The sequence below is a fragment of the Coloeus monedula genome (genome assembly GCF_965178545.1).
Source record: "Coloeus monedula genome assembly, chromosome: 3".
Taxonomy (NCBI): domain Eukaryota; kingdom Metazoa; phylum Chordata; class Aves; order Passeriformes; family Corvidae; genus Coloeus; species Coloeus monedula.
Genome location: NC_138783.1, coordinates 25,147,026 through 25,174,048, shown reverse-complemented (window position 1 = coordinate 25,174,048; position 27,023 = coordinate 25,147,026). Strand labels below are relative to the sequence as shown.

The window sequence follows — 27,023 nt, the reverse complement described above, 5'->3', positions numbered from 1 at the left end:
ACATCCAGAACATCCTTCTGATTCCAAAGTAAGGGGAAAAGTTAATTTCTACATTATTTCTTTTCCTACAACTTCAAACCAGTCTGCTTCTGGCTTCAGCAATACGTAACTGTGTCAATAGATGCAAGGCACATTCAGATGCAACCATCACATGTGAAAGGTTAAATAAAAGACTTCAAGACTGAATGGCTGTTTAGAAATCTGAAGTTGCTAAACAGTCATTCATTAGTACATCCTTCAATTGCTTGAGGTGGGAGAAGGATCCACCATAATCTGAAAGCATTAATGAGTTTGTTAGCAATGGGCTGGACATGGGCTCAATCAGCAAATAATTCTTCCCAAGGAAAAGGCAGCATAGAGGAGAGATTCTCTTAGAAACATCACAGATGGCCACAAAAACCTAGGCTCCAGCTTCTGCATCAAAGAGTAATTGCTGCTGAGCAGTGGAGGAGGAATGATGCAGCCCCTGTAAGAGAAGGGATGGTGTACAACACAACACGGTCTGCAAGAGAGGAGGTGCCCCAGGATTGAAATGCAGCCCTGGAAGCTACCACATTTGGGGTGGGGGTCTAAAACAGCAGACTGGGAGTGAATCTGTAGTGTCCTTTCCACATTTCATGAGATTTTTGCTTATTTCTGTTTGAAAAACAGGCCATGTGAAATAACAGTTTGACTTCTGTGTTGCCTCTTTTAGGCATCATCAACCGTTTCAGGGTGTTGTTATAAAAGACAAGTCTAAAAATAATTTTTCTTCTCTGACAAGCAGTATGATTGCTCCATTAGCCAATACCATCACTTTTCCAGAAGCTGTCAGTAAAATGGCAACTGATACCTACATAGGAAATAACTACAGTACCTCAGGTCACACAGTGTGACAGCAATGTGTGAATGCTGACTACTGTGTACACCAAACTTCACTTTCCACTTCCATATCTCTTTTCCTTCCCAATCATGTGACTCCAAGTATTGTAATGTAGCAACCCCCAACCCCACAACACATTTACACCTTACTCAAACCTACACCATGTGCTTCAAGCCGCTTAAAGACCTGGAAATTAAAAAGAAAGAACTGGTCCTTTTCAGGGCTTCTGCCTTTTCCACTTACACTCTGGAAGAGTATTGTGCGGTCATCCCTCATGATTCAAGTATCTGCAGACAGTTTTCCTCTCTGTTTATTTCATTACTGAGGCCAAAATTCTGGTACATAATCCCATAGCTCCTGTATACACCCAATACTGCAGAGCTTAAGCACTTCATTACAGAAAAAATTGGTGGCCTTCCATGCAATCTTCACGCATGGAAGTGGTGCACAGGTTCTGAAAAGTAAGCACAGACAGAACAATGTACTCCAGCCACTCTGGAGAACACCCTTCATGATCTCAACAGTTTCTTTTGGCCTTTTCTGAGTCAGAACATGACCACCTGTGGATTAACTCCCTCCAGCACCTTTTTCTGGGAAGCAGTGTTTCTGAAAAGCATCTTGCTGTGCTACGAATCTCAACAGGCTCATCACACATGTAGTCGTGACACAGCCTCTTACTGTGATTTTGGTTTCCCATAATTAAGCTCCATAATAATAATTTGGGTAGCACTGGTAAAAGAGTGAAGAAAAAAATAATATACTACATCCTGCACGGGCAGGATAACATCAATTTAATCCTCAGGCCAAATGAAAAAAAAAAAAGCATCTGAATATCCCCACCTAGAACACAAGTTTGGTATTTTATCTGAGCATGAAGTTGGTGGCTCAGGTCCCTCTGTTTTCATTTTCTCCTGTGCTCTACTTTACATCCCAACTGTGGCTGCATTCAGCAGCACACATTAGTGATTTCCAAATCATCAGCTCATATTTAGTCCCTATTTTCAACTGCACACTAGAGACCTGCACCTATTCCACAAATAGAAAGAATCCAAATGCTTTCCCCTAGGCTCCTGCTTAGGATTTCATTATTAATTATATTTGAAGGTTATACAGTTAAAATACTAACTTTTTTATTTGAACATTTATATTAAGCTGCTGAGATTTCTAGCAGCTTAGCAGCATTATTTCTGTATAAGAAAATAAGCCTCTTAAATTCTGCACGCAGGCCTCTCGTCTAAAATGAAGATTTTAGAAAGGCACTGAAAGGTAACACTGAGTTAATGATGCTTTTTAGACTGAGACCTCCAAGACTGATCACACAGAACTTTTATCATTTATGCACCCCCTTGACCTCAAGCTCTTTCACCTGCTCTACCAACAGCGTCTGAATACAGATAAAGTTTAGCAAAAAGTTACTTCCAGAAGACGCCTCTCAGATTCATTGCTAGTTACAATTCATTACATGGATTTACTATTTCCAATGCAATAAGAAGTTTAAATATTTGGTAGCAAATCCCAGAAGACTGTATTTAACTATTTTCTCCAGAGATAATAAAGGTTAGGCACAAGAGTCATCCTTCAGGAATGGTGCGTATTATGGATAATGAAAATTTTTTGCAACGTGGATTTTGGTGGGCAGACCAGATGACCTCAGCAAAAGGAGGTCGATGCCAACCAACTCCTATTTCACAACACAAACTGAAACTCCCAAATTTTAGATAACTGGCCAAATTTTGATTTTAGATATAAGCTACAGTAAATCCAGAGCACTGACACTTGTACAAAAATCCAGGATTATTTATTTACGACTGTGTAAGAGAAGAGAATTTGTTTCACTGAGCCAATTTAATTCCTAGTTGTCTTCTTTAATCAGTTGGTATAACCCAAGAGTTAGATACCTAATAGGTCAAATGCTGAAAAAAATCTAAACAAAATTGTATGTGCTAAGAATGGACACTTTTTTTTCCAGATACATATTTTATATTTTATATTTATTAGTGACAAAAACACAAGCACCATCTTTCCATATATGTCAGAGACAGAATTTTAACCCACCGATTTTTTTTTTTTTACCCTTCACCCCTTGGTGCACCTCAAATAGATCTTTGCTCTTGGAACTTTTTGCCCATGCTTTTGATTGTGATGTACAAAAAAGGTTCATTTTCCTAGGTCAACTTCAGGTTTCACAGCTGGACCTATATGCTTACAGATCTGTACAATTCCATGAAGAGTTCCCACCATTCACTACTTCTCTTCAAAGAATTCTTGCTGGTCCGCAGCACTGAAGGTGCTCCCTGATCACCATGACTATTTACAAAACCAAAAGTATCCCGATGGCATTGCTTTCAAGATGACAACACCATAAAAGTATCCAACCACTTTGAAATATGAAAGCCCCTTCAAAAAAAGAGTCGACCCTCATATCTTGATAAATTAAGTATACAAATACACCAAACCATGCTCTCTTCACAAGATCACAGCATGCCTTGTACCAGGTGACTGAATCAAAGCAAAGGTTGCATCATTATAACTACTCAGCAGTTACAACTGTATTATAGTCTTGAAATTAATTTATTGGAAAATAATACTGGAAGCATTAAATAAAACACACTTCATATATCTATTCCTAGGGTTTCTTATAATCACCCAAACTCTATATAAATACTAACTAATGACAGCTAGTTAAATGGAAATATTCAATGTTTAAACCTTAAAGCACAAGAAAACAACACTGCATTTAAATCCCATTAAAGGAAATGTATACAAAGGGCTCGATCAATTTTTTCTCCATGTAAAAATAACGAGGAAGAGAACAGATAAGTTAAATAAAAATTTAAATAGAAGTCTTTCCAAATTTAAGACGTGCAAGAACACTGAGGGGCATCAGGGCGCTCCTTCTAAGCAATCCAGAATCCAAGAACATAATTTTTAATCAAAGGCACAAAATGGTGGGACTTGTCCTTGCTCTCTCTCGTCTTTTGAAAGGAGCCATACACACCCCTTGTGTCTTTTAACACTGTCAGGAAGCTGCCTGAGGACAGCCTAAGTTTCAGCATAACTTGCAGAGACTCCATCTCGTGTGCCAAGTTCCAGCCTGGAGTGAATTTTTAACAGTAGAGTTATAAACCCGTGAAAATGGGGGCTTACAGCTGAACTGCCGACAAACCCTTCACTGCGTGGTGCACACGGTGCCAATAATAGACAAAACTGCCCCATTTTATAGCATGCAAAAAGGCTGAAATTCAGCTGTTATCAGGCATAATAATAAACTTCTGCTAGGGACTCAGGCTCTCAGCCTCAGATTTACATTCCCTCTGTCAGTAAGAGTTTTTAAGTTAAACAATTTTACATGAAAATGCAGTACACAACATTTATATTACTGATGGCATTTGTTCCAACTGCTCTTGTGCTAAAACGCTGTGCAACTTTCCTCATGCTCTCCACCTCCTCCTCCCTAATCCTGAGACACCAGAAGTGGGTATTGACCCGCTCACTCCTTCTACTCTTGGGCAGGGCCTCATCAAAAAAAATGAAATACCCCTCCAGACTGCCCTCTTGCTGCACTCATCAAGCCACTCCAAGAAGGAGGGAAAGAAAAAAAAAAAACAACCCAGCAGCAAAAAAGCTGTAAGTTTAAAGTTTCCTCCTGCTAAAGAGCTGAGGTCAGATATGGAAAAACTAGACAAAAAAAAAATAAAAAAGGAGGCTTGCTTCTCACACAACAGACATGAGGGAAAAAACCCCATCTGGTCTAGAGGATGTAAAAGATCTTAAGAAGTTGTCACCCAAGTTGCCCCCAGTCACCAGCACACAGATCAACTATTCAGACAAGTTCTTAAGCACAAATCTGCACTCCTTTGAAGTTTCCTTTTCTCCAGAAAACTATCCTTCACTCCCCCTAAGGAACAGAATTACATCAGTGACCACCAAGTTTAAATTTATCTGCCCAACGTCTATATTTTACTTTTTAATCCATCTCTCAGGAACAGCTTTTAACGCATTTGGATTTTTTTTTTTCTGTCATAAAATATTCTATTTATTTCCCAGCAGCTGGTGTCAAAAAAAGTTGTTGTTTTCTTTAAATATTACTCTTAAATAAATAAAATATGTTTTCATATCATGTAAAATTAGTTTTGCCTGCTGTGAGTTTGTGGCATTATGAAGTGATCATTTTTCCTATGAATTATTCAAAATTAGGATAAAAAAGGAGAATAAAAAGATGACGGACAATAGCATGCCATTCAATTTGTCTAAATGCTGCAGTCATACTAATAGTTCACTGTGTGCAGCACAGATGAAACACTTTTTCTTTGTCAAATGTAGCCACTAACCTTAATTTAATATTTCAGAGAGAGGTAGTGAAAGAGATTTATTTCGTTCCTGTGTCCCCCTGCGACTTATCTAGTGGGGCAAATAACAGACATGTCTCTTTTTGCCAGCAAGATATCAGTATTTTAGACAACAAGTTTTTCTTGCTTATCATCTGTTCCATGGCTCAACTAGTCCTTGATGGCCTTTAAGTCTTTTTTTTTTTTTTTTTTAACCTATTCTTGTTTAAACCTCTGGTTTGACAGTGTCTCTCTGTCTTTTGTGAAAAACTATTAGAATTGTTAACATTTCCTCTGGAGTCTTCATATTACCCTGTCTTTCAGAACTGCTGTAACTGCACAGCTGTAATTATTCTCACTTTGAATTCTGACTGTCATATTTGGAAGGGGATGAGGGGTGGGATTTTAATAAATCATTCAGGCTCCCCAAGGCATATAGTATGTCACCAAACCTACTGAGAACTTTTAAGGGAAGGGCTTATGGACTGAATGTATAGATAAACTAAGACACAACATGCCTTTTTCATCAAGAATGAGGAAATGATAATATATTTCTGGGTAAAAAAACTCAGTTAAAAAATACTATTTCAAATGCTTTATCACTAAGATCTGCTTGTAAAGGCTTGAAAACAGAATGCTTTTATGAAGCTTCAGAATACAGCTACTGAGTAAAATAAGTCTAGTGCTAAAAGAGTAGATTTGAGGCTCATGAATTTTATCTATCATTAGAACACAGAAATCAATCACTTAAATTCCATTTCAACTTCTACAATCCATACATGATGGCAATTAAAATATTTCTATCACAATAATGCCCAGAGTCAGATCAGAAACAACAATTCCTGGTATCATACAGAAAGAGGGACTCCTTACCAAATATTCTTAACAGGGATAACATTAACCTGCCACACAATGTTCTTCAGAAACACCAGCCATCCTTGGTAACTCCTTTGAGCAGGAAGAAGTTTCAGTGTTCAGAAAGAAAGTGAGGATATTTTGAGGGAGAAGGAGACTGGGTGGGGTTTGTTTTTAAATAATCTGAGTGAATTTCCCTCAGCATACAATGCAAATGGATTTAGATGAAAATCCTGGATCTGGAGATTGGAATCCTGGACTGTTTTCTCTGACCAGTATCATAAAAAGTGGAGTGTTTCATGCAGCAATGGTATGTTGATCACAAAGTCCTTCCACAATAAAGCACAAACATGCCTGTTGTCAATTAAAAGCAAAATTACGATAAAAGTGTCCCAAATTCCATTATCCCATAGCTACAAGCCACTACTCTTTTTTCCAATTTAATTTTTTTAAGTAGGTCATTTTGGTATACTCTAATTCTTCTTCTTTTTTTTATTTCTTTTTTTTTGCCATCGCTGCCAGCCCAATTTTGGCCAAGTCTCTACACCCTCAAGACAAAATAAAATGCACTTTTTTAAAAATACAAAATTCAAATATTTTTTTACACGTAACTCTCATCCACATCTTACAAATTTCTATACAGTAGACAGTCAAATGCAGTAGTCCATGAATCTTGCTTGCATAGCCTTTCAACATTTTTCATTTAAAGGCTAATGTAAATGGTAAGTATTTAAGGCTTACTAGACACAATAGGGTGTTTAAAGCACAAAGCAATTCAAGTCTTAATAGGAAAGAAAATCACGTCTCAAGCTATCTGAAAGGAAGACCCATCTGTTTCCAGGAGTCATCAGCCTCCTGCCTCCACACCAACACAGCTGCTTCACAGTCATCTCAGCACTACCTACAACTCTCTGGTGTTTGGAGAATTTCCCCACTAGATTTCCTTTGTGAACTTTAGGAAATGAAAGAAGGGACCAGCTCAGGAAAACCAAGCTTTACCCTGAGCTTCAGTACAAACAAGAAAAGACTGTGGGAGTACTGTGTCGATGGCCACAGAGCATATACATATGCTGTATGCAAGATAAAAGGAGATTTCAGATCCAATTCTAATTTTTGTAAGAAATCCCACAAACATTTTGATGGATTAAAATTCCAGTTAGGGGCCTTCCCCACTGTCCACTTTGCCTGTGGGGACTGCTGGGACTTACCAGTGCATTCCATCCACAGCCACACAGAGAAGTTACAGACTGCTTCTCCAAATATTACTCAAGTACATTACAGTATCCTTAGCACTGACTTTTGCTTTAGTTTTTGCATTCTTTAATAATACACACTCATTAGAAACACTGTAAGGAAGCAAAATGTACAAATCTACTGACACCAGTAAAGTTGCGCTGATCTACGCTGACTGAACTTACTAATAAAGAACTGAAGGGTGGTAAAGTAATTAATGCTAGTCAATGCAGTTTTATGGAAAACAGGTCTTGTCAAACAAACTTGATTTCATTCTGTGGTAAGTATATGTATTTATAAGCCTAAGAGCTTATACACTTACAGTTTCATGAGCATTTGACTCAGGACTACTGCAGAACATTCTAGTTCCATCAATGAAAGCATGTGTTGAACTGCTAACTAATGGAAGACCCTCAGAAATCTATAACCCTAAGGGTCTTCAAACACAGGTGGGTTTAAGAAGATGGAGGTAAAATTAGTAATAACAACAACACTCTTCAGCATTTTGATCAATGACTCCTAAGTTATAAAATCACTGCTGATAAAAATTTCCGGGTGATGCCAAGACTGACAAAATATCAGGAGAACAGGATACCAACAGATGGGGGGAATCAGGTTTTGTCAAACTTCTGTTCTTTCCAATAAAACTTTTTAGTAGAGCAAGCCTTCAAGAGAAAGGAATGCATGCTGTATCTACAGGATGGAACATGGGTGCAGGTGGGGTGTGCTGCATCCTGAAAAACAGCAATTCTTAAAAGCATTACAACAAATAAATAACTGAACTTCAACACGCAGTGCAATGTGGCAAGGATGGGCAAAGCAATCCCTGGAGGCATAAACAGGAGGTAGTGGGTAGGCTTGGGAAGGCATTTTTACTTTTCTCTATTGCATTGTTTTCTAAAGGGATCTTCAGTTGGGTGAAGAAAGGCATAACAAGAACCAAAGTCTGGAATGTGAAGCCAAGAATGAAAGAGAGAAAAGTCAAATCGAAGCAGAAACAAATGCCACATTTTTAAACAACAAGGGAATTGACCAGTGAACAAAACTATCAATGGAAGGGAGGAGCTTTAACCTCTTGATAGGTTCAAGATGGAGAGAATCTTTGTGCAAAAGTGGGTTCAGAACACAAATGACCTTTCTGACTTCAAACCATACAAAAAGAAATTTCTGATATTATGTTTAATGTGACCTTCAGAGTGATAAAGAAAAGTGTTCCTTCTGAGTTACCATAACAAGCAGTCCTCCCACAAAAGATGAGTCCGGCACAGCGGAAAGGTTTCACTGCTTCTGAAGATTCCTGAGAAGAATTCTGAATCCTGGAGACAGCCTGGAAAGACACTGCTCACATCCTCTGAAAAATACGTGTTGCTTTGTTTGTTGAGTGACTGTATTTTACCAGAGCATAGCTCAGACGAGGGCCATCACTGAGAGCTCACATGCAAGCAACTCCCAGAGCTGGAATGTTTGCAGTCCTCTCGAGGTCTGCTTCTGGATTCAACTTCACCTTGTGCTGAAAGCCAAGTCAGGTCTGCTATACACACAGTAAGTTAAAAAAAAATCATAGAATCACAGAACTGAATCACAAGGGCCCCTAAAGTTCATGTAGTTCCAACCCCCCTGCCTTGGGCAGGGACACCTTCCAGTACACCAGGTTGCTCCAAGCCCCATCCAGCCTGGCCTTGGACACTTCCAGGGATGGGGCATCCACAGCTTCTCTAGACAACCTGTTCCAGTGCCTCACCACCCTCACAGAAGAGTTTGTTCCTTGTATCTAATCTAAAACTGTCCTCTTCCAGTTTAAAGTCACATCCTATCTCTATGTGCCCATTTGTTGCCATAGGGTTTTGTTCCAATTATGAGTCCTAGTACTCACAGATCCTGGTATTTGCTTCAAGCTTCAGGTTCAAGCATATATGAGATGACTCTGAAACCATTATGTTTCATCCTCTACTGTATTTCCCACCACCCATGCTACCGAAAGTTCATATATGGTCTAAGAATACTGCTACAGCTGGGGGGGGGGGGGGGGGGGAAGCAGCATTAATGAGATTTTGTTATGGCAGCAAGTAGCTAATTTTCAAGTCCTACCTGAAAGCTAGGGCTGCAGAGATAAACAACCCCCTAAATATCCTGCTGGGCACAGCATCAGAGCTGGCTTCAAGGGAACAGCACCACCTACTGAATTGCTCCCAAGGGTCCCTCCAGTTATTCCTAGTGATTCTCTTGACCAAGTACTGACCAGCAACTCTAAATAAATCACACCCCAAGATGGCACAGCTGCAGGCACTCAAAGTGATAAGAGATGTTTTCCATTCCTAACTCTAGCTTTGAATTTTCCTTCTACCTGCTGTAAATGGTTCAGCTTATAAATGCAATCATTTTTTTGATGTCACTAAAACTATGTTTTAGTTACAGTTACAAGCAAATGTCACTCATCTACACACTCTACCTACTGCCTGAAAACAATATGATTTAAGGAGTATGTCAGCAGTAAGAAAAGACTCTTCCCACTGGATTAAAAATGTGCATTTTAAGAAAGGAAACACTTTTAGAAAGAAGGAGAGGGAGTCTTCTGTTTCTGTAGTTTATTTTTCTGCTTAATGAAACAAGGTTTCCAGCTTCTACAATAGCAGCTGCAAAGGCACTTCATTAATCTCCTGAGTGCACTGCCTCTCCCTGCATACCTGTAGCTGCCCTGCTCGAGACTCCTGAAAATTATCTGTTGGCATCATTTCAACATTCTTATGAAAGAAAAAGAAAAGTTTTTGAAGAAGTATAAAAGTACATCAATTCTATAACTTTTGGAAAGAAGGCATTAACTAACAAGTTCATTGTCTGTACTTCTCCCATATTTTGTAGACATCCAGCAGCACTGAACTCCAACTTGCTCCCATTGAGAATAAATCAAAAGACCGTCTGTAGAGATCTACTCAAGTAAATGACAAACAAGGGAAGAAGTCATTACTGCAATCTCAACACAGACTGCGTCAAATGCCAGATGCTTGTTCAGGCCAAAGCCTTCAGGGATGATTAAAAAAACACACAAGAATTTTCAGAAGTGCTCAAGTATGCTAGGAAAACAAATGGCATGGGAAGCAATGGCTGCTTATGCCTCCTAACATCATCTAGATGATCTGAAAACCCCACATGATGAGATTTGGCCCAAGGATTTAGACAAACTCAAGTTTTCCCACCTTGTTCTGGAGTATTTAACTTGACTCACCTATTGCAAATGGATGGATATACTCACATTAATGCCCTGTATTTTAACAAGAAACAGCATCAGTGAGCCCCAGACCTCACCATCTGGGGTTTCTTGGTTTAAAAACTAAACATTAATTATGCAAGGGCTTTACAGGGTTCTCAGATCTGTAATGGCAAAGCTACATAGAGGAAATAAAAAGCTGGCGACAGGACAGTACTCACAGGCCTGATTACTAATTACATTTGCTTCCTTATACTTGCACCTGCCATAATTATGATAAAGGGTGGAGTTTCAAGTAGAGTTGATAGGGAATTTTATGACAGAATTCCCTCCAGAACATTGTAAGACACCACACTTTTTACAGTGCAGTATTTGTTAAAAACACAAAGATCTTTTGCGTCATCCATGTCATGGCTAACCCACAGCTCAGGGATTTCCCTCACAGATGACCAAAATGGTCTATACTGTGCAAAGTTTAGCTGACTCTAAATAACGAAGTCTGTAGCAGCATGGAATGGAAAAAAAATCTTTGCTTACAACTCATTTGATATATGGGTTTTAAAAAATAAAATCATTATCCCACCAAGTGAAAATTCTGGCTTGTGTTCCACTCAAGGTTTGGAGAACGAAAGGGAAATTAATATGTACGCTTGAGTCTATTCATGCAGTTACATTTTAACTCTGCAGTATAATCTCTTCTTCTTCACAATATCACAATATTTTTCCTAACTGATCTCCAAGCTCGAGCTTCACTTCTACATAAACCAGGACATACTGTTTTCCACATGCATACAGTTTACACAGAAATAAGAAAATCAAACAAAAACTACAAAAGTGGTCAAAATGGAGATAAGAGTAGAGGCTTATTTGCTCCAGTATTTTTTTTCCCCACTGGTAGAGTGACTTCCATAATGAAGTCCCTTCATTCACTAAAAAATTGCTCTTCATTTCAGCATCCATTCTAACAATAAACTACTGGAAAAATGCTTGTTAATACTTACTAATGCAATAAAACAATAAATACCATTCTGCCACCAGGAGAATGAGCTACTTAAGCCCATTATTTTTTAATTCACAGGAAACTAGTCCCTCCCACCACCTACCTCACCCTTCCAAAAAAAAAAAAAAAGAAAAATAATAAAGAAAAAGAAAAATAAGACCTTAGAGAATGGGCAGTTGAGCAGAGGACTAAAATATCCCATGCATCAGGCAAAAGTCTGCAATATTATCTAGAACGACAGCACAGCCATTGTTAGTGCTGCCAAAGCACTGCATGTTTGCTGTATCACCCCGGGTCCCTGGAGAATAATAAACTAAGCAGATTAGACAGAGACTGGTGTCTCTGCACCGCTCCCACCTCCGCCGAGCACGGCGCTGCTCCGCGCTCGGGAGCACAGGCGGGCAGGTAACCCACGGAACGGGTACTCCGTGTTGGCGGGGGCGGGGGGCCGGGAGCTGCTGCCAACAACCAGGGCCTGTTTATTATTTAACAGTTGGTATTGCTACAGGCCTGGCACTGCAATAGAGCAATCTCTGTTTCAGCAAGAGTAAGCCTGATTACAAGAGCGCGGGAGCCAAATCATGTTTACCATCATCGGCGAGAAACTCGGTGCCCCGCACAGGCACTTACAGCAGCGTCTGTCCGTCCATCCGCCCTCAGGCTGCCCCCTGGGGCAGAGTAAAGAAGAGGTGGTGGTCCTCGTGTGGCACAGGGAAGTAAGGTTTTTGACAGGGTGGTCCTCAAAACTGTAGGGTACTCGCTGTACTGGCACTGGCCAGTCCATGTCCTCGTCTCCCTTTTTGTGAGCCCATCCGCAGCCTCAACTCACCACCTTAAGCATCTGATATCACCCGGGAGTAAAATAAACTTCCATCTCTGGGCAGAGTGGGAGACAACAATGCTCTTGTGCATATAGTCTGCTTCACCTCCCAGCAAGGACAGCATGCCACAGAGACAGGACTGGAACAGGTTGCCCAGGGAGGTCGTGGATTCCCCAACTCTGGCAGTGTTGGATAGATAAGGCCTTGAACAACCTGGTCTAGTGGGAGGTGTTCCTGCCCATGGCAGGTGAGCGGCTGCGACTAGACAATCTTTAAGGTCTATTCCAACCCCTTACCATTCTATGATTCCATGACTTCAGTGTAACTCCTATGATTCACAGAAAGGCAACACTGACAAATAACTTGGCATTAAAAGTTTTCTTCACTTGGTGCTGGAAGTCTTCCCTGTGCACAAGAAAAATCTGGAACACCTCCCTACACACACACGAATTTCAACTAATCCAATGTAAAAAAATTACTTACAGGAATGCACAAAGATTCAGTCACACTTTATAACAGAAATGGTGAAGTACGGAATCTATTGAGTAAATGCAATTATCAAGTGGCATGAATAAATAATACTGGGTCAACCCTCAACAATCTTTTGCAATCATAACAAAGGAAGATCAGACCATGCTGGTGATATGAAGCCTTCAGTTTTAGCCTGTTTGTTTAAATGATACCTCATTTTGGTAGCCACAAAAAGCTAATTGCATCTGATGGCTGCTTCTCAGTCTGGACAAAACAAGCTCAATGATCATCTACTTCCTGACAAACAGGCATTTCTCCAATTTTGGTGAGGTTCAGTGCAAGGGTGGGCTGCTGGGACACATGTAGCCACTTGAATTGCCACCACTGGTTTGCTACGTGACACTGAGACCTGGTGGAAAGTGACTTTTCTCACATCCCCCCTTCATGAAATGGGGAAAACGAAAAGCTATGCATGTAAAAACTAACAACTGACTCTTTAATATTGATGAAGAGCTTAGCAGGACTGACATGGTAAGTGTGCTTAGAAACACAAAGTTTGATTTTATTCTGTATCACTACAACAGACCCTGACTGGTCTCATCAGCAGAGGGAAGCAAATGCAAAAGCCTGTGGAAACTAAGATGTAATTTTAAGTTGAGGTCACTCCCAAGTTAGGACAGCCAGGAGCACGGTAAAGCAGGATCCTTCAATGAACTTGTTATGGTTGCACCATGAGGAGGCCCTGAGCATCATGCGGGATCCCATATGCAGGGAAAACTGGAGCCTGCCATAGCTTCTGGGCAGCACAGGAAAGCGTTACTCAGACAGGTGGTTAGAAGCACAAGCCACCACCTGCTCCTGGATCTCTTGTCACTGTTTTCCCCAGCTGACTCTGGCCCTGGCTGCTTTCAGCTGGCCAAGGCAGCTGCCCTGTGCTGCTGGAGGGAGATGGCTGCAGGCTGCTCGCAGGAGCGGCGGGAGCAGCAGCTGCGCAGCCCTTCCCTTCCACCTCCTACCCAGCCCTCTCGTCCCCACAGACGGGGACCCGGCTGGGGTTCCTATTTAGATGCCCCAGTTTAGTCAAAAACCCTTGGCTGCAGCACACATGACCTGCACAAGCCACGGTCTCACCTGCAAATTGCAAAACCAAGAGAGTCCCTCCAAGGCCGGCAGGAGCGATGGCTGTGCACGACACCAAGGTGCAGGGAAGGGTGGGCAGAGCACACTCAGCCACAGGACCTACCCTGTGGATGGGTACAGCACACTTCAGTCCCCAGAGCTGCCAATTTGGCGCTAACACATAATTTGTACTAAATAACCTTTCAAGAATTCAAACACAAATAATGTAATAATAGCAATTAGACACTTTACTAAGCATAGCTGTATCAGACGTGCAGTCCAGTCATTTCACAGAAGGTAAAAAGCACTTGACAAAGGAATCTGAATCTTCACAGGCACTAGAGGTGTGCAGGTATATGTTATAATTGCATTCCTTGTGTTTTAATGTTTGCATATAAGAAATGCATGCTGAGCTAGCATAACACCTCCTTCCTCAAATAATAACTAAGTTTCATACTGTGCCTGAAGTGCTCTTTATATAGTACACAGAAATGGGTTATGTAAAGATTAGAGCTGTGAGAGTTGTTCAAAACATAACTAAAAATCTAGCAACGAAATCGAATTCTAACCTGGGTTTCCCCAACACAAAACTCAGGCCAGTTTTACAGAAAGATCTGTGAATTTTTCATAGTTTTGACACTGAAATCATACCAATCTTATACCAATAAAGAGAAAGGAGGAGAAAAAAAAGAAAAGGATGAAATGGCATGGAAAGAGGCTGGAAAAGAAAAACAAAACCAGGAGCAGTAAGGTTTCTTCCTTTCTTCCCATGCTACTGCCCTTCTTTCCCATGGTGAAAAGGGGAAAATTAGGCCCCAACTTTCAGTGAGTGAATCTTGTTATACTAGAGCCATGGTGCAATGTGTGGAGCTCAGGGTGTTCAGATGCTTTTGTATGTATGTGCATCGTTACTAGGAGATGACTAGATTTGGTACCACGATAATATTCCACCATTGTGTGGTGTTTTCCCATCTGATGTTGCCTTTTCCCCAGTTTAAAAAAAGAGAAACTAATAAAAAAGAAAATTAAAAAAGATACAATAATTGTTACTGCACACTCTAATGAATTATTGTGTTCGAGGTTCCTACAAAAAAAGTAATATTATACTCGGCTTATGTTTTAATTGATTTATTAATATTTTATCACAGGAATGTAATTTAAGCTCCTCATGATTTAGATCTCATAAACCTTTAGCATTTTGCAAATTCAAATTCCAATTTAAAGCCAGGGCGAGCAATTAACTTTTCTATCATCTTGTCAGGGGAGAAGGTTCGTGTTTAATTTGAGACAAAGTGACAGAAATATATATACACTGTATGTATTACCCCAATTTAATTTATGAGTCAGCACCATCCACCTTCCAAATGTAGATTTAATGGAAGGGGAGGAGGGAGTGGGGGGAAGACCCCCTGCTACTGTGGCACTTGCTGCAATATCTGCCCCAAATTCACTATGAAATACTGCCCCTGGCTTATTGAGATACAGGGCTAGATTGATTACAGCTCTATTTTCAACCCTTTTGTTTTAATTTCCATTCACTCATCACTTTCTCATATAAAGAATGTTCTCTCAAATGTCAATTAGCCTTTCCCAGCCAGCGATGGGCAGTTGAAGCCACAGCAGGTACTCCCATTGCCTGTCCCAACTGTGCTGCTTCCTTCCCCCAACAGCCCCCTAAAAGGCAGATATCACACAAAGAAAGCTCCCCACAGGATTGCCACAAGTTAATAATACCTGTGGGGCCAAACCCCGTAGTCCTCACTGCTGCACCAGTCACACTGAAGCTCTGCGTGGTTCTCGTTTGATTAAGGAGGAAACAGAACAAGAAGTGGTGCTACTAAACTACCCTTGCTACTATTTCCCACTCAAAAGGACATTCCAACCTCTTTATGTGTAATGAAGGAAACCAGCAGTTTAAATTTGCATGGGCAAAAATTTGCATGAGCAAAACAAACAGTTGGTTAGCATTTGCATGTGTTGAGTAGAGTAAGGGAAGGGCTATTCTATGGCTACCTGCCAGAGGCTTCCCAGATCTGCTCTCCCCACAACACAGCACTGCACCAGGAGTTAGCTCGTGAGCTGAAAAGGTGACTGGGAAGATGGCCCACATACCACCTATTGGTCTTTGCTGTGTCCCTAAACACTTACATAAAACAAGCTGTGCCTCAGCTTTCCAGGGGAGGAGAGACTTTATTGACACATGAGAGCTCTGCCATTACTGCCAGCAAGCCTGACAATCCTGCTGTATCAGAGGGAATTGTTTCAGAAAGGAACCAGGGGCTCATTTCCAACACTTCTATAAACAACCAAGTTGAATCTCAAGAATTCCAAAATCTTGATGCTGCAGACTCAGGCCCAGTAGTCCAGGATATTGGAATAATCAGGTCTTATCCTAATTGACAGAGCTGTCACACACACTCTACAGCTCTACATCCAAACATAAGTCAGTACAATTTTAAGTTTCAGTGTTCAACAAGCATGTCAGATGGTGCCAAGTCAGAAACATTCTTCCTCCTCACAAACTGAAAATTCTGGTCTTCATCTTCAAAATATTTGAAAATCAAAACTTCTTTGAAATAAACAAAAACTCTCCACCAGTTTAAATTAAATGAAATATTTTGTTTTACTCATTCCAACCCACTTCTCTGGAATTCTTAGGCATCTTTAGTATTTTTTTCTTTCCCCAGAAATAGAAAAAGAATGCTCTTTATTGAGAAATCATCATTCCTTTAAGCAACAAACAAACAAACAAATCTGTATATGTACACAGGTGAAAAGTTAATCCAAAGATTTTCTCCAGAACTTCCTATGCAGTGCTGTATCAGCTTAGGGTCAAAATGAGTGTAGCAGAAAACAGACATGAAGTACAGCCATTACACAAAATTCAAGATGCAGAAGATCTGATATCCAGCCATATTTCACTCTCAATACACACTGGACTTAAAGCCAAGCTTGAAAATCTTGTTTCATGCCTGATTCATTTATGAAGCTTCACTCTAATTCAAAGCCTTATCACTCTCTAAACTCAGGTAAAAAAAGAGCTCTGCTGTCATGCATATTTTTAGACAAATTATAACAGGGTCTTGCAATTTCCTTTGTTTTGTGGTGTCTGCACTGCTGATAGACACCAGCCCACACTGGCATCACTACTGAGGTGTCCTAATACTTGTCTGAAAAATACTATTAACTGCACATCACAGGCATTTGAAGTGCATAAGAAAACCATAAACTTAATTACACTGGAGTACTGGTGTGATCTCACATGAAATTTGAGCTTCTGTTATTAAAAATAGGGAAATTGCATTTACTTAATGCTTCTTACAGTAAACCAGTCAATTCTAAACTTCCAAGATTGTATAATCAGACAAAACAATATGGGGGGGGGGGGGGGTAATAGACTCTGTGGAATTTACTAGCACAAACGTTTCACATGTCAAGCAGCAAAAATTTGTTTATTCTGATAAAAAGAATATTCCTTGAATTACTATTGTATATGAAATAGCAGAGCTAGTCAGACTGCACAGCCTAAAGACTCAGACTAGAAAAATTTGCAGAAAAGAGTGGTTGCCTTACCCCACCCCCAAAATATCCCCACATGTTGTGCATTTCAATCAGCTTTTAAATTCTTAGATCTCTTTTTAATGCTCTGGAGCCATTACATCTACTTATCACAATGGCAACACAGTCTCCCTTTTCCACGAGCTATCCACTCCTAGGTCGAGAAGAATTTTGGTTTTATCACTCTTCTTGCTATCCAAGGTTTCCCTGTCTGAACCTATGAAGTTTACCTGGAAAAAAAACCAATGAGGAACCCTTCCACTTCCAAAACCACAGCCATGAAGAAAAAATGGATTGTGCTTGAACTAGGAGCATGAATCTATGGCACTTAGCAACACTTTAGATACTGAGCTGAACGACGCTCCTTGGAATGAATCACATCCAGAGATGCTGACATCCCGATGGGTACCCTTGCACTTGCAGGTCTCCATTTAGAGGTAGTGGAAATGGCAGGGGCGGAGGGGGGAGGAATTAAATACCCTACCCAATCGTTCCCTAGCCCTCAGAGTAGCAGAAGAACTATATTACACAATGCCATTAAACCACCCCTTTGCTTGGAGAAAAGTAAAACCACCCCCCGCTTCATTTCTCTTCCAGTGCCCACCAATCCTACTCCCACCTCTTCACTCTCTGGGACTTTGACGAGGGAAGGTTTGTACAAAGGATAATGCTTTCCAGGCAAAGGCTTGCCAAGCATGCCTACCTTACAGCAATCCAGAAGTTTCCAAAAGGCAAAAACTTTTCCAGGAGAAGAGTCTTAAACCTGATCATGATATGAACCTGCCATGCAAACACACCAACTGGACTCTGAAGACAAGGATGTTGAATCTTACTTCTGAACATTACAATTTGCATATTTAGATTAGAAAAAAAGTTTAATTTTTTAATGTTTTATCATCAAAGATCTCTCCCAAGGGTAATGGCTCCAGCAGGAGTGTCAAATCATAGAGTGTGCATTGTCAGAGCTTTTATGCAGCAATGTTTGCTGCTCATGATACATTACTTCAAACCTTCACAACTGACTTTGACTTAGGCAAAAAAATCCTGTGTTCCCCATTTTTTGAGAATTAACAATGCCTAATGTAGCACAAGAGAAAAAATTTTCAGATTAAACTGACTCACACCTGATTTTAATCACAGCTCCTCCTTCCAGCAAACAATGTGCAGCCACTCCAGCTGGACACTGGAGATTGTAACACGCAAAGTAAAAGTAAAATTGTCTGTTGAGGAGTACACTGCTGTAGTAGTATCCCACCTAGAACCAAGCTCCCCTGAGTTATACTCATTTGAAAAGGGGAGAAGAACCTTTAGGGTGGGCAAAATGGGGGAAGAAATCATCTCCTTCCAGACTTCTTGAAAATTGGCATTTGAAAATGATGTTACCACATAGTCTTGCAAATCAGTATGGTTTTGACTCACTCTCCCCCCACTACCAAATTACAAAAAAACCCAAAAGACAACCCAGAATAACACCTTAAGAGATTAAAAACAGAAGTAGCAGAATAACCTGAGAGGCAGGGCCACTCTTTGTGAAAGGGCACTCTTCAAAAAGTAGCTTCTGAAGCACACCTACACAATTCATACACTACTTTATTTAACGTTCCTTTTCATGTTTGCCCAGGTTCACGTCAAGGGTACTGCAACCCAAGGTGTTTCCACAGCAAACTTTCATGTCCGCTGCAATTTTCCCTTTCAAATTCAATACAGTAAAATGAAATGAAGCAAAATGAAACAATCTTTATATACCAGTTCAGCGAGCATTCCCTAGACCTCATTGTGCTGCATCTCTCATCAGCTCTCATTTACTCAGACAAGACAGAAAAGATTTGCAGTTCCTATTACATTTTCCCACCCTATTTCCCATTCTCTGTGTAATTTTTTTTCTTCAAATAATACTGATTGTGTCAACTGGAGGGGGGGGGGGGGAGAAAAAAGAAAGAAAGAAAGAAACAAGCACTCTTTGTATTCTCTCTACAGTAATAAAATATGAAAAAAAGAATTCACAAGAAAACAGCTGAATTCCCAGTGCTTAGAAAACGGACCTGGCTACAGACAGACACATTCTACTTAGAGCAGCATCTCCCACTAAACTGTCAAAGTGTCAGGAAGAGTTGTGTGCACTTTTGTCAGTGAATAAATGTAGAACATAGTGCATTTCCTACCAACTGAAAGCCAAAGTCCTGGAAATTGCAATTTCATAGGGAGAGGAAAAAAAAAAATATAAGAAAAAGGAAAAAAAAAAAGTCTTTCACATACCAGCAAAGTGATGCAAGACCAGGGTAGGCTGCTACTACTGGTATTGACTTTATTTTTTTCTTTAAAGGAAATCAAACAGAATGTTTTAAAAGGCAGAAAAAGTGAAGAGTTAAAATGAGTAAGTGAATTGGTAAGAGAAAGCAGAAATACTAGCTTGCTTTGCAACCCACCTAAAGATGACTGATTTTACAAGCAACTCAATTCAAGCATATTTTTTGCTTTAAGCACATGCATGCTCTCACCATAATCCTGAGAATAAAAGCACCCTTTTCTTTTCTGCTGTGTTCTGCCTTGTATACTAAACAATTTCAAGTGTTTGCAGTAAGTGAGGCAAGTGGTACTGAAGAAAACAGCTGCTTACTAAATAATCTCTATTCCACCACAGACCAGGTCCATCAGGTGTACTATGAGGAGACTGGTTCCCACCAAAACCAGCATGTGACCACATAAAAACTGGAAAAGCACAGGGAAGTTGAATTAAGTTTGCTCTGTCAACTTCAATTCTAGTGTTCACAAGTTTGACTTTAGGTAAATGAAATATTATTTCCCTTTTTTTTTTTTATGAATTTAACGTCCTGAATTTTCAAACAGCCAAGTGAAAAAGAGAATCTGCTACATATGAACATATCAGTGCTTTCTGGCCATCAACAGTATGGCAACCTGCAGGACCACCAGACAGACCTCTGCCTCTTGAGTTCACTCAAGAGAAGAAGCTGATAACTGTAGTAGGTCCTTCTTACTTTCATGCAACAGCTATGGTCAGGGTGGTGAGATGCACAAGCATAGAGTAGAACAAAAAAATATGACCCTGACACAAAGGTCATTCAGTTGATTTCATTCCAAACTATGAAGACACAAGAACTCTTAGATTTTATCAGAATATTTTAGCATGGACAAAACAAAATGTTTTCCTCTGGTACCAGATTTGTAAACAGCCCACCTGAGGCAGAAGCAGCTCTCCCAAAACTTATGTTTAAAGCTACTAAAACTAATTAAAAATTATTACATGTCAATAAAGCTTAGACTCAAATGAGTGTGGTTTCTGTGATGGTAACTGCAAGGCAGTGAAACCTGTGTCTAATAAATGTAGATAAGGTGCACAAGAGAGCAGAAACATGTAATTTTAACTTACACTAACACAACAGAAGCATGGGTTCGAGGAAAATTCCACCTAATAAGAGGAATGGTGACTGATTAAGCTGAACTATTCCTACACATACATTAAATTCAGGCAGCTATGCTCATTCAGTTTAGTGGACAAAAGTGCCTGCATCATTCCCCAAATCTACCCAACCCCACTGCCCTAAGGATTAAAATGCTGATAATAACAATAAGTGAAAAAGGGAAGATTTTTTTCAGAGACATGGGAGAGAACTGTGAAACAGGAACAGAGGGGCAGGAGGTGTCTCAGCCAAAAGGAATTCTGTCATCTGTAACAACTTCAGTCACTTCCTCCTGAGAGAAAACACACATCATCTTTATCACCACTGAATGAACTGACAGTGCAATGGATTTATTTGTTAATTAGATGAAAAGCTAAAGTAACTTGATCCTACCTGACAAATCCTATAGGCTTTCCTTGTGGACCTGAAGGTCCTGCTTTACTAAAGTTTCTGCCACCACAGCCCTCTCTTTCACTGGGAGCACAAAGACAAATTCACTGCTTTGGAAGGAGGAGAAAAACAAACCACCCACTATTCACCTGGTGGTGTTCATAAGAGGCACTACCCTAACTGTACTCCCCAAACTGCACTGCTCCTGTAAATGTATACATTAGACACATACAGGTCTGGCATTTACAGTCAACAAACAGCAATACAAACAACCACCAGAGAATGTATAAACATTTGTAGGAGCAAAAATACTCAGTCTGGCTGCACCACACACAGTGTTTATTTATCTCCCTCGAAGAAGATCAATGGGAGAAGACATTCGAAACAACTTTTTAAACAATATGTCACTTTGTGTTAGTTTATGTCAGTGGGGCTCCTTCCAAGTACTTGTGTCATAGTAAGATATGGATATGTTTTGATAGTTTTCCTGTTCCTTTACTCCAGTCATGGCAGCTGGGCACAAGAGAACAGAGAGAAGGGCTGCTAGCCTGATTGAGTTACAGATTTAACATTTAGAATCTTTGCAGCTCAAGAGAAAATTGCTGTGTATTTGTAACCTGAATGCAGGTCAGTAACTTTAAAAGGTCAGGCAGAACGTTTAAAATCCCATTGTTATTAATTCCCCACTAGCTCCCAGTTGTGTGAATGCCAATGAGCAGACACAGCTCCTACTGGGCTGCATAGCAGTAAGCCTGCACCTCTGAACACCAGGTCCTCAAGAAAATCCAAAGAGAGTTTTGAAGCAACGACTTTCTGCCATACAAGCAAATTACTTCCCTGTTCACTCAGGGCACACTTCTTCAAGCACTGAAGGCACAGATTTCTTTATTGGGGTTTCCTCATTTGTTAATAACCCATTAGCTTCATGTCAAGGCAAGTTTTCTCCATCCACTTACTTCACTCCTTACGAATACACTAACTATTTTGGTGCCATCTTGCAGTAATTTACACAGTATCACAAGATCTGGTGATGCTTCTTAATAAAAATGCAACTCCCATAGTACACAGCACTTCTATAACCCCTTTAGCTCAGAGATACCAAGGTACTTTGCAAACAATACACTTGCCTCACAAACCACCTCCACTGCATTAGGTCCATGTCATTAACCATACTTTGCCATCAAGATAAAACTAAAGCAAGCAGGGTAATGAAATTTAGCAGGGTTACAAAGAAAGCAGTAGGATTAGGAGCAGAATGTGAGTTTTGCCTTTCTAGCTCCCCAATTCATCAGAAGGCCAGCCACCTGAGACAGTGAAATTCAATGATTATGTTTCAGGTAGATTTATATTTCTAAGATGAAAATACTACAGTGGGGGATTTATGCTACTGGCCTTCCAGAGGTCTTCTGACTCTACAGAAGCTTTTAGATACTATGGGGAAATACCTGTAGGAAAATGAAAACTTTTGAGTTTTCTTTCCTCAGGATTTGACTCCCACTTGAAAAGATGTGGATGCTCAGACAGGAAAGCATTCAGTCTCAGGACACTGGTATCTCCTCCTCTCACTTATTTCCATCACATACTCCTCTCCTCCAGATCTAAGGCACTAGATTTGATGCTGGATCATTGGTTTGTCTAGATTTCTAACATGAGAATGAATTTATAAGAAGAGATGAACATCTGTGACCACATATTTGGTAGTAAACTTGTTTTAAGGATCAGTGCCTTGTGGAGTAGTTACAAAGCCAAGAAGGCAGTATTATTAATTTTCAGGCTCTGGTTTAAGCCATACATCAGTGATGCTTTGCTTTACTTCCTACCTTAAATATACTTGAAGATTTGTCATGACTCCCCATAAGTTAGTACCTTCAACGTTTAATTTTTCAAGGCAAATTGCTCTTGCATTGCTGGTGCAGTAACCTTCTAGTACTGATGGCCCGATATGAAGCAGTCTTTTGTTTTAATGACTTCAAAAATCTCTTAAGATCTTTTACCCAGGACTTTTATGAGCAACTAGCTTTCTGCTCTGGGAATGTCATCTCCATTACTAACTGAAAAAAGTAATGCTTATGTATCCCACACCAATACTGAAACATAATCAAATAAGGAATACTGGTTAGATACTAGACACTGAGCATAGTAAGAGAGACACACTGAATCCTCAGTAACTGTCGGGAGAACATAGCTTACTGAAAACAGATCTTGTTTCACAGGAACACAAACTTCTAGCTTATTAGTGCTAAAGGGGAAGAAGAAGCCCAGCCTAACATACATTCCACTGATAAGGCACCCTATATTCCTACAGCTTTTAAAGGCATTACAGTGAAAGAAGCACATTTTGTATGCGCATACGGGACCTTCAGCCATAACACAGGAACAACTGCCATCCATGTTAAATTGTCAGTATCCCACTTCCCAGTGCTTGAAAGGTGACTCTGTTAGATTGAACAAACTCCCTTAATTTGTGATTTTTCTAGTTACGCACCCTGACCTATTAAGTGGGCACACCTTCTACCCTTCCCATTAAAAGACTCTCCTGCAATACATTTGCCCAAATCAGTGCACTCAAACTCCTACAGAAATTATCCAACAGCATGAGCTGACTTGGGAAAAAAGTCTGCCTTGCTGTGAAAGAAGAATTACCCCACCAGAACTATCCCCCTCATGGCTTTCTTTTTTTTTTTTTTTTTTTTTATTTACTTTTTAATGGAAGCAAAAACCCCTATCATCTCACCTACTCCTCTTAATAAGGAATGACTGCCGTGACTACCCCCATCTAGAACCACCATTCACTGCCAGCACCTCTGCTCTCCTCGTGTGCTTAGAGAATAACTGATTAGCACTTTGCATAATTAACCTGATTAGCACTGTGCATAATCAAACTGATTAGCACTTTGCATAATTAAAAAGAAATAATAATAATAACAATAATAAGCAGTAGGTAATAGCAAAAGCTGCTAGTCCCAATGCCTGTTCGTTAGCTCTAGGATTAGTTTAGTGTGGCATATTTTATTTCTTAAAACTGTTTCTTTAAAGATGCACAGGCTCCTCAGAGATACAGGTTTAAAAATTCTCATCTACTCTCAAGATCACTAGTGAAAAAAATTAGTTCTTCCACTATTACAGCTTAGGATTTCTTGTGCCTCCCACTGCTGAAGCTGAAGACATTAACGGGATGGATGCCTGATCTGAAGGACCAGGGGTCTGGTTATCATATCTGTGGACAGTACTGCTTTTGGATTCATCATCACAGGATACAAAAGTCTCACATCTTCTTGTGCATATATATGCTTGCAATGTACTTCAAGAGTAGGAAAGCTGTTTTATTGTTATTGTTGAGATGGATAAGGAAAAAAGGTGCATATCCTCAAAAGTAGTAGGCATTGAATTCTCTCCTGCCCTGAACAATTACTCCAGACCACAGGAAGCACGGGAAGGAATACGGAATTAATCAGATCCCTGCCCATAAGCCTGCACCACTCTTCCCCCATTTGAGTATCACTCATCTGTATGTATTTTTTGCAGCCTGATCAAGAATGTGACAGACAGAAGGCACTTTGTTTGCTAGCCTGTCCTATGTCCAGTGTAAATATCCCAATTAAGGTTTCAGGATTAACCATCACCTCCCAAAATCTGAAGAATGTGCATAGCTACACCTAGCTAGATTGCAAACTCAGTGTAAACATCCATGTTAAATGCCTGCATCACTAATGACTCTGTTCTCCTGGACATTCAGTGCCAGAAAGCCTAGAAGAGTGGTGCCCCAAGTGAGCCAGTAAACCACCAACATTTTCTGCTTGCTAACGTGGCCTCATCCCTCTTAGTCACCAGTACATCCCATGTTACTCCTCACTTTAACCTCACCCCTCTCTGGCATCTTTATATTACAGCTCAGATTTTCTTTGAATTCCACACAATCTTCACCTTACATATTCTATTACACCTTCAAGAGTACCTGAAATAGTCATTGCCAAATCTCCACCACGTCCTTACAGTCACCCTGCCTACATTTCCCACTGGGTAGCAGACACATTATGGCTTCCCTGCTGACTACTCAGCCAGGGTGTTTGGGATGCTGGGCAGCTGATCTGAGTGATCAGTCTGACTGCTCTTTAGCTGTCCAGAAAGGAATACAGTGCCCAGACTGCACACACTGCTCAGATGCAGCACATTGCACGGACACATCCTAGATCTGTGGCAAAAATTCTCCCACTCTGTCCAAGGTTCACTCGCAAGTTCTCTCTCAGGAAATCAGCCAATGAGAAGTGGTGGGGTGAAAATGGCAATAAAAGATAATCTTATCATAATTAGCTGGAAATGAACTACCCATGCACAGAGGTCTCTCCATCACCCCAAGCTAAAGAACCCATATGAACAACAAAGGGTGCAGGGCTAGTTACTCACTTCACAAATTGTTTAGTTTCAGTAAAAAAGTGTTGCTGTAGAGATTTCTCAAGTCCAAATGTTCCTGGAGAAGGTAGTTCCAGTCATTCTGGGAAGGAAGCCAATCCCTTGGCTTTATATGTAAATATTTAAACAACATTATTTTTATATACATGTCTTTTATACACATATACATATATGTCTTTAGACTTCCAGACTTGCAAAATGGCAATAGAAAAAAAAGCCAAGTTGACATACAGCTGTTGTCTCTGCCTGAAACCATAACTGACCATTAGAAACAAAATACAACAAAGACTTCAAGATAATTGAGCCGCGTCACCTTCGTATACTAGTCTACCCAAATAGAAATGCTGAAAGAGCTGGAGTAGAAATTCAAAAGGTGGAGAGAGAAAAGTCTCAAATTTCATCTCCTTAGAGGTGGCAAGAAAATAAGGTTCATCTATTTTAAATCTTTCAGAGCCTAGATGGATACATGTGCTCCATCCACAGGTGTGGAATCTCCAGCTCTGGATGACACAAAGCTTCACATTCTGAGCATTTTAGTGTTATGACACCTGACAGTAAAGCTGCAACTTCACGTTTAGAAAGGTCACTGCTGCTTCAGACTTAAATCAGGTCCATACCTCAAAAGGGATAAATTGGCAGAAAATGCAAGTGAAAGAATGGAAATGCATCTGGCACTAAGATTTGGTGAATAAATAAGATGGGAAAAAAAATAAAGCTTTGAAATTGTTGAGGAGGGGGTTGATAAAATGGAGGAAGATGAGGTAGTGAGAAAAGGTATCCAGACAGAGCATATGATGAATAAATCAATCTATGAAAATAAAATTTACCACGTGAATTTCACCTCTATCTACTCAGAAAGCAGAAAACACACCCTAGTACAAGATACATGTGTGTAAATTCATAGCTACATGACCTAAAGAAATAAAATACCTATGAATACAATAATTACATGTCTATATGTATAGCAAACCAGTGAGTTTTAAGAACACAGAAGTGCACATACATAAAAAAACCACACAGAAAATAGGACCAAGAGTAGGACAAGCCTTTTAGAAAATATTTTAATGGCTTTATAAAAAGCCTTCACCCAAAGTTTGAGGGGCTTTTGCAATCTTACATTTTTCTATTGCAAAATACACCTGCTTTCTTCTCTTTTTTCCCCCTAAACTAAATATTTCTTCCATCTAATGACTCTCTTTATTAGACAGCATCTAATTTGCATACATTTACATACAATTTAACTGCTAGCTTGTGAGAACAAAGAAATGGCTCTGTATTGCACTGAAGGACAATACTCAGAAAGGAAGGTATAAAAACCAGCCAGCTTGGTGGCTGTATATTCTCTTTGTTTC

General features: G+C 40.0%; 1 protein-coding gene across 2 annotated transcripts in view; it reads right to left on the bottom strand.

Annotated features, from left to right (window-relative positions):
* The window catches only part of ZBTB20 (zinc finger and BTB domain containing 20), a 444,236-nt gene that overhangs the window by 324,508 nt on the left and 92,705 nt on the right, over window positions 1-27,023 (bottom strand). The window lies entirely within an intron of this gene.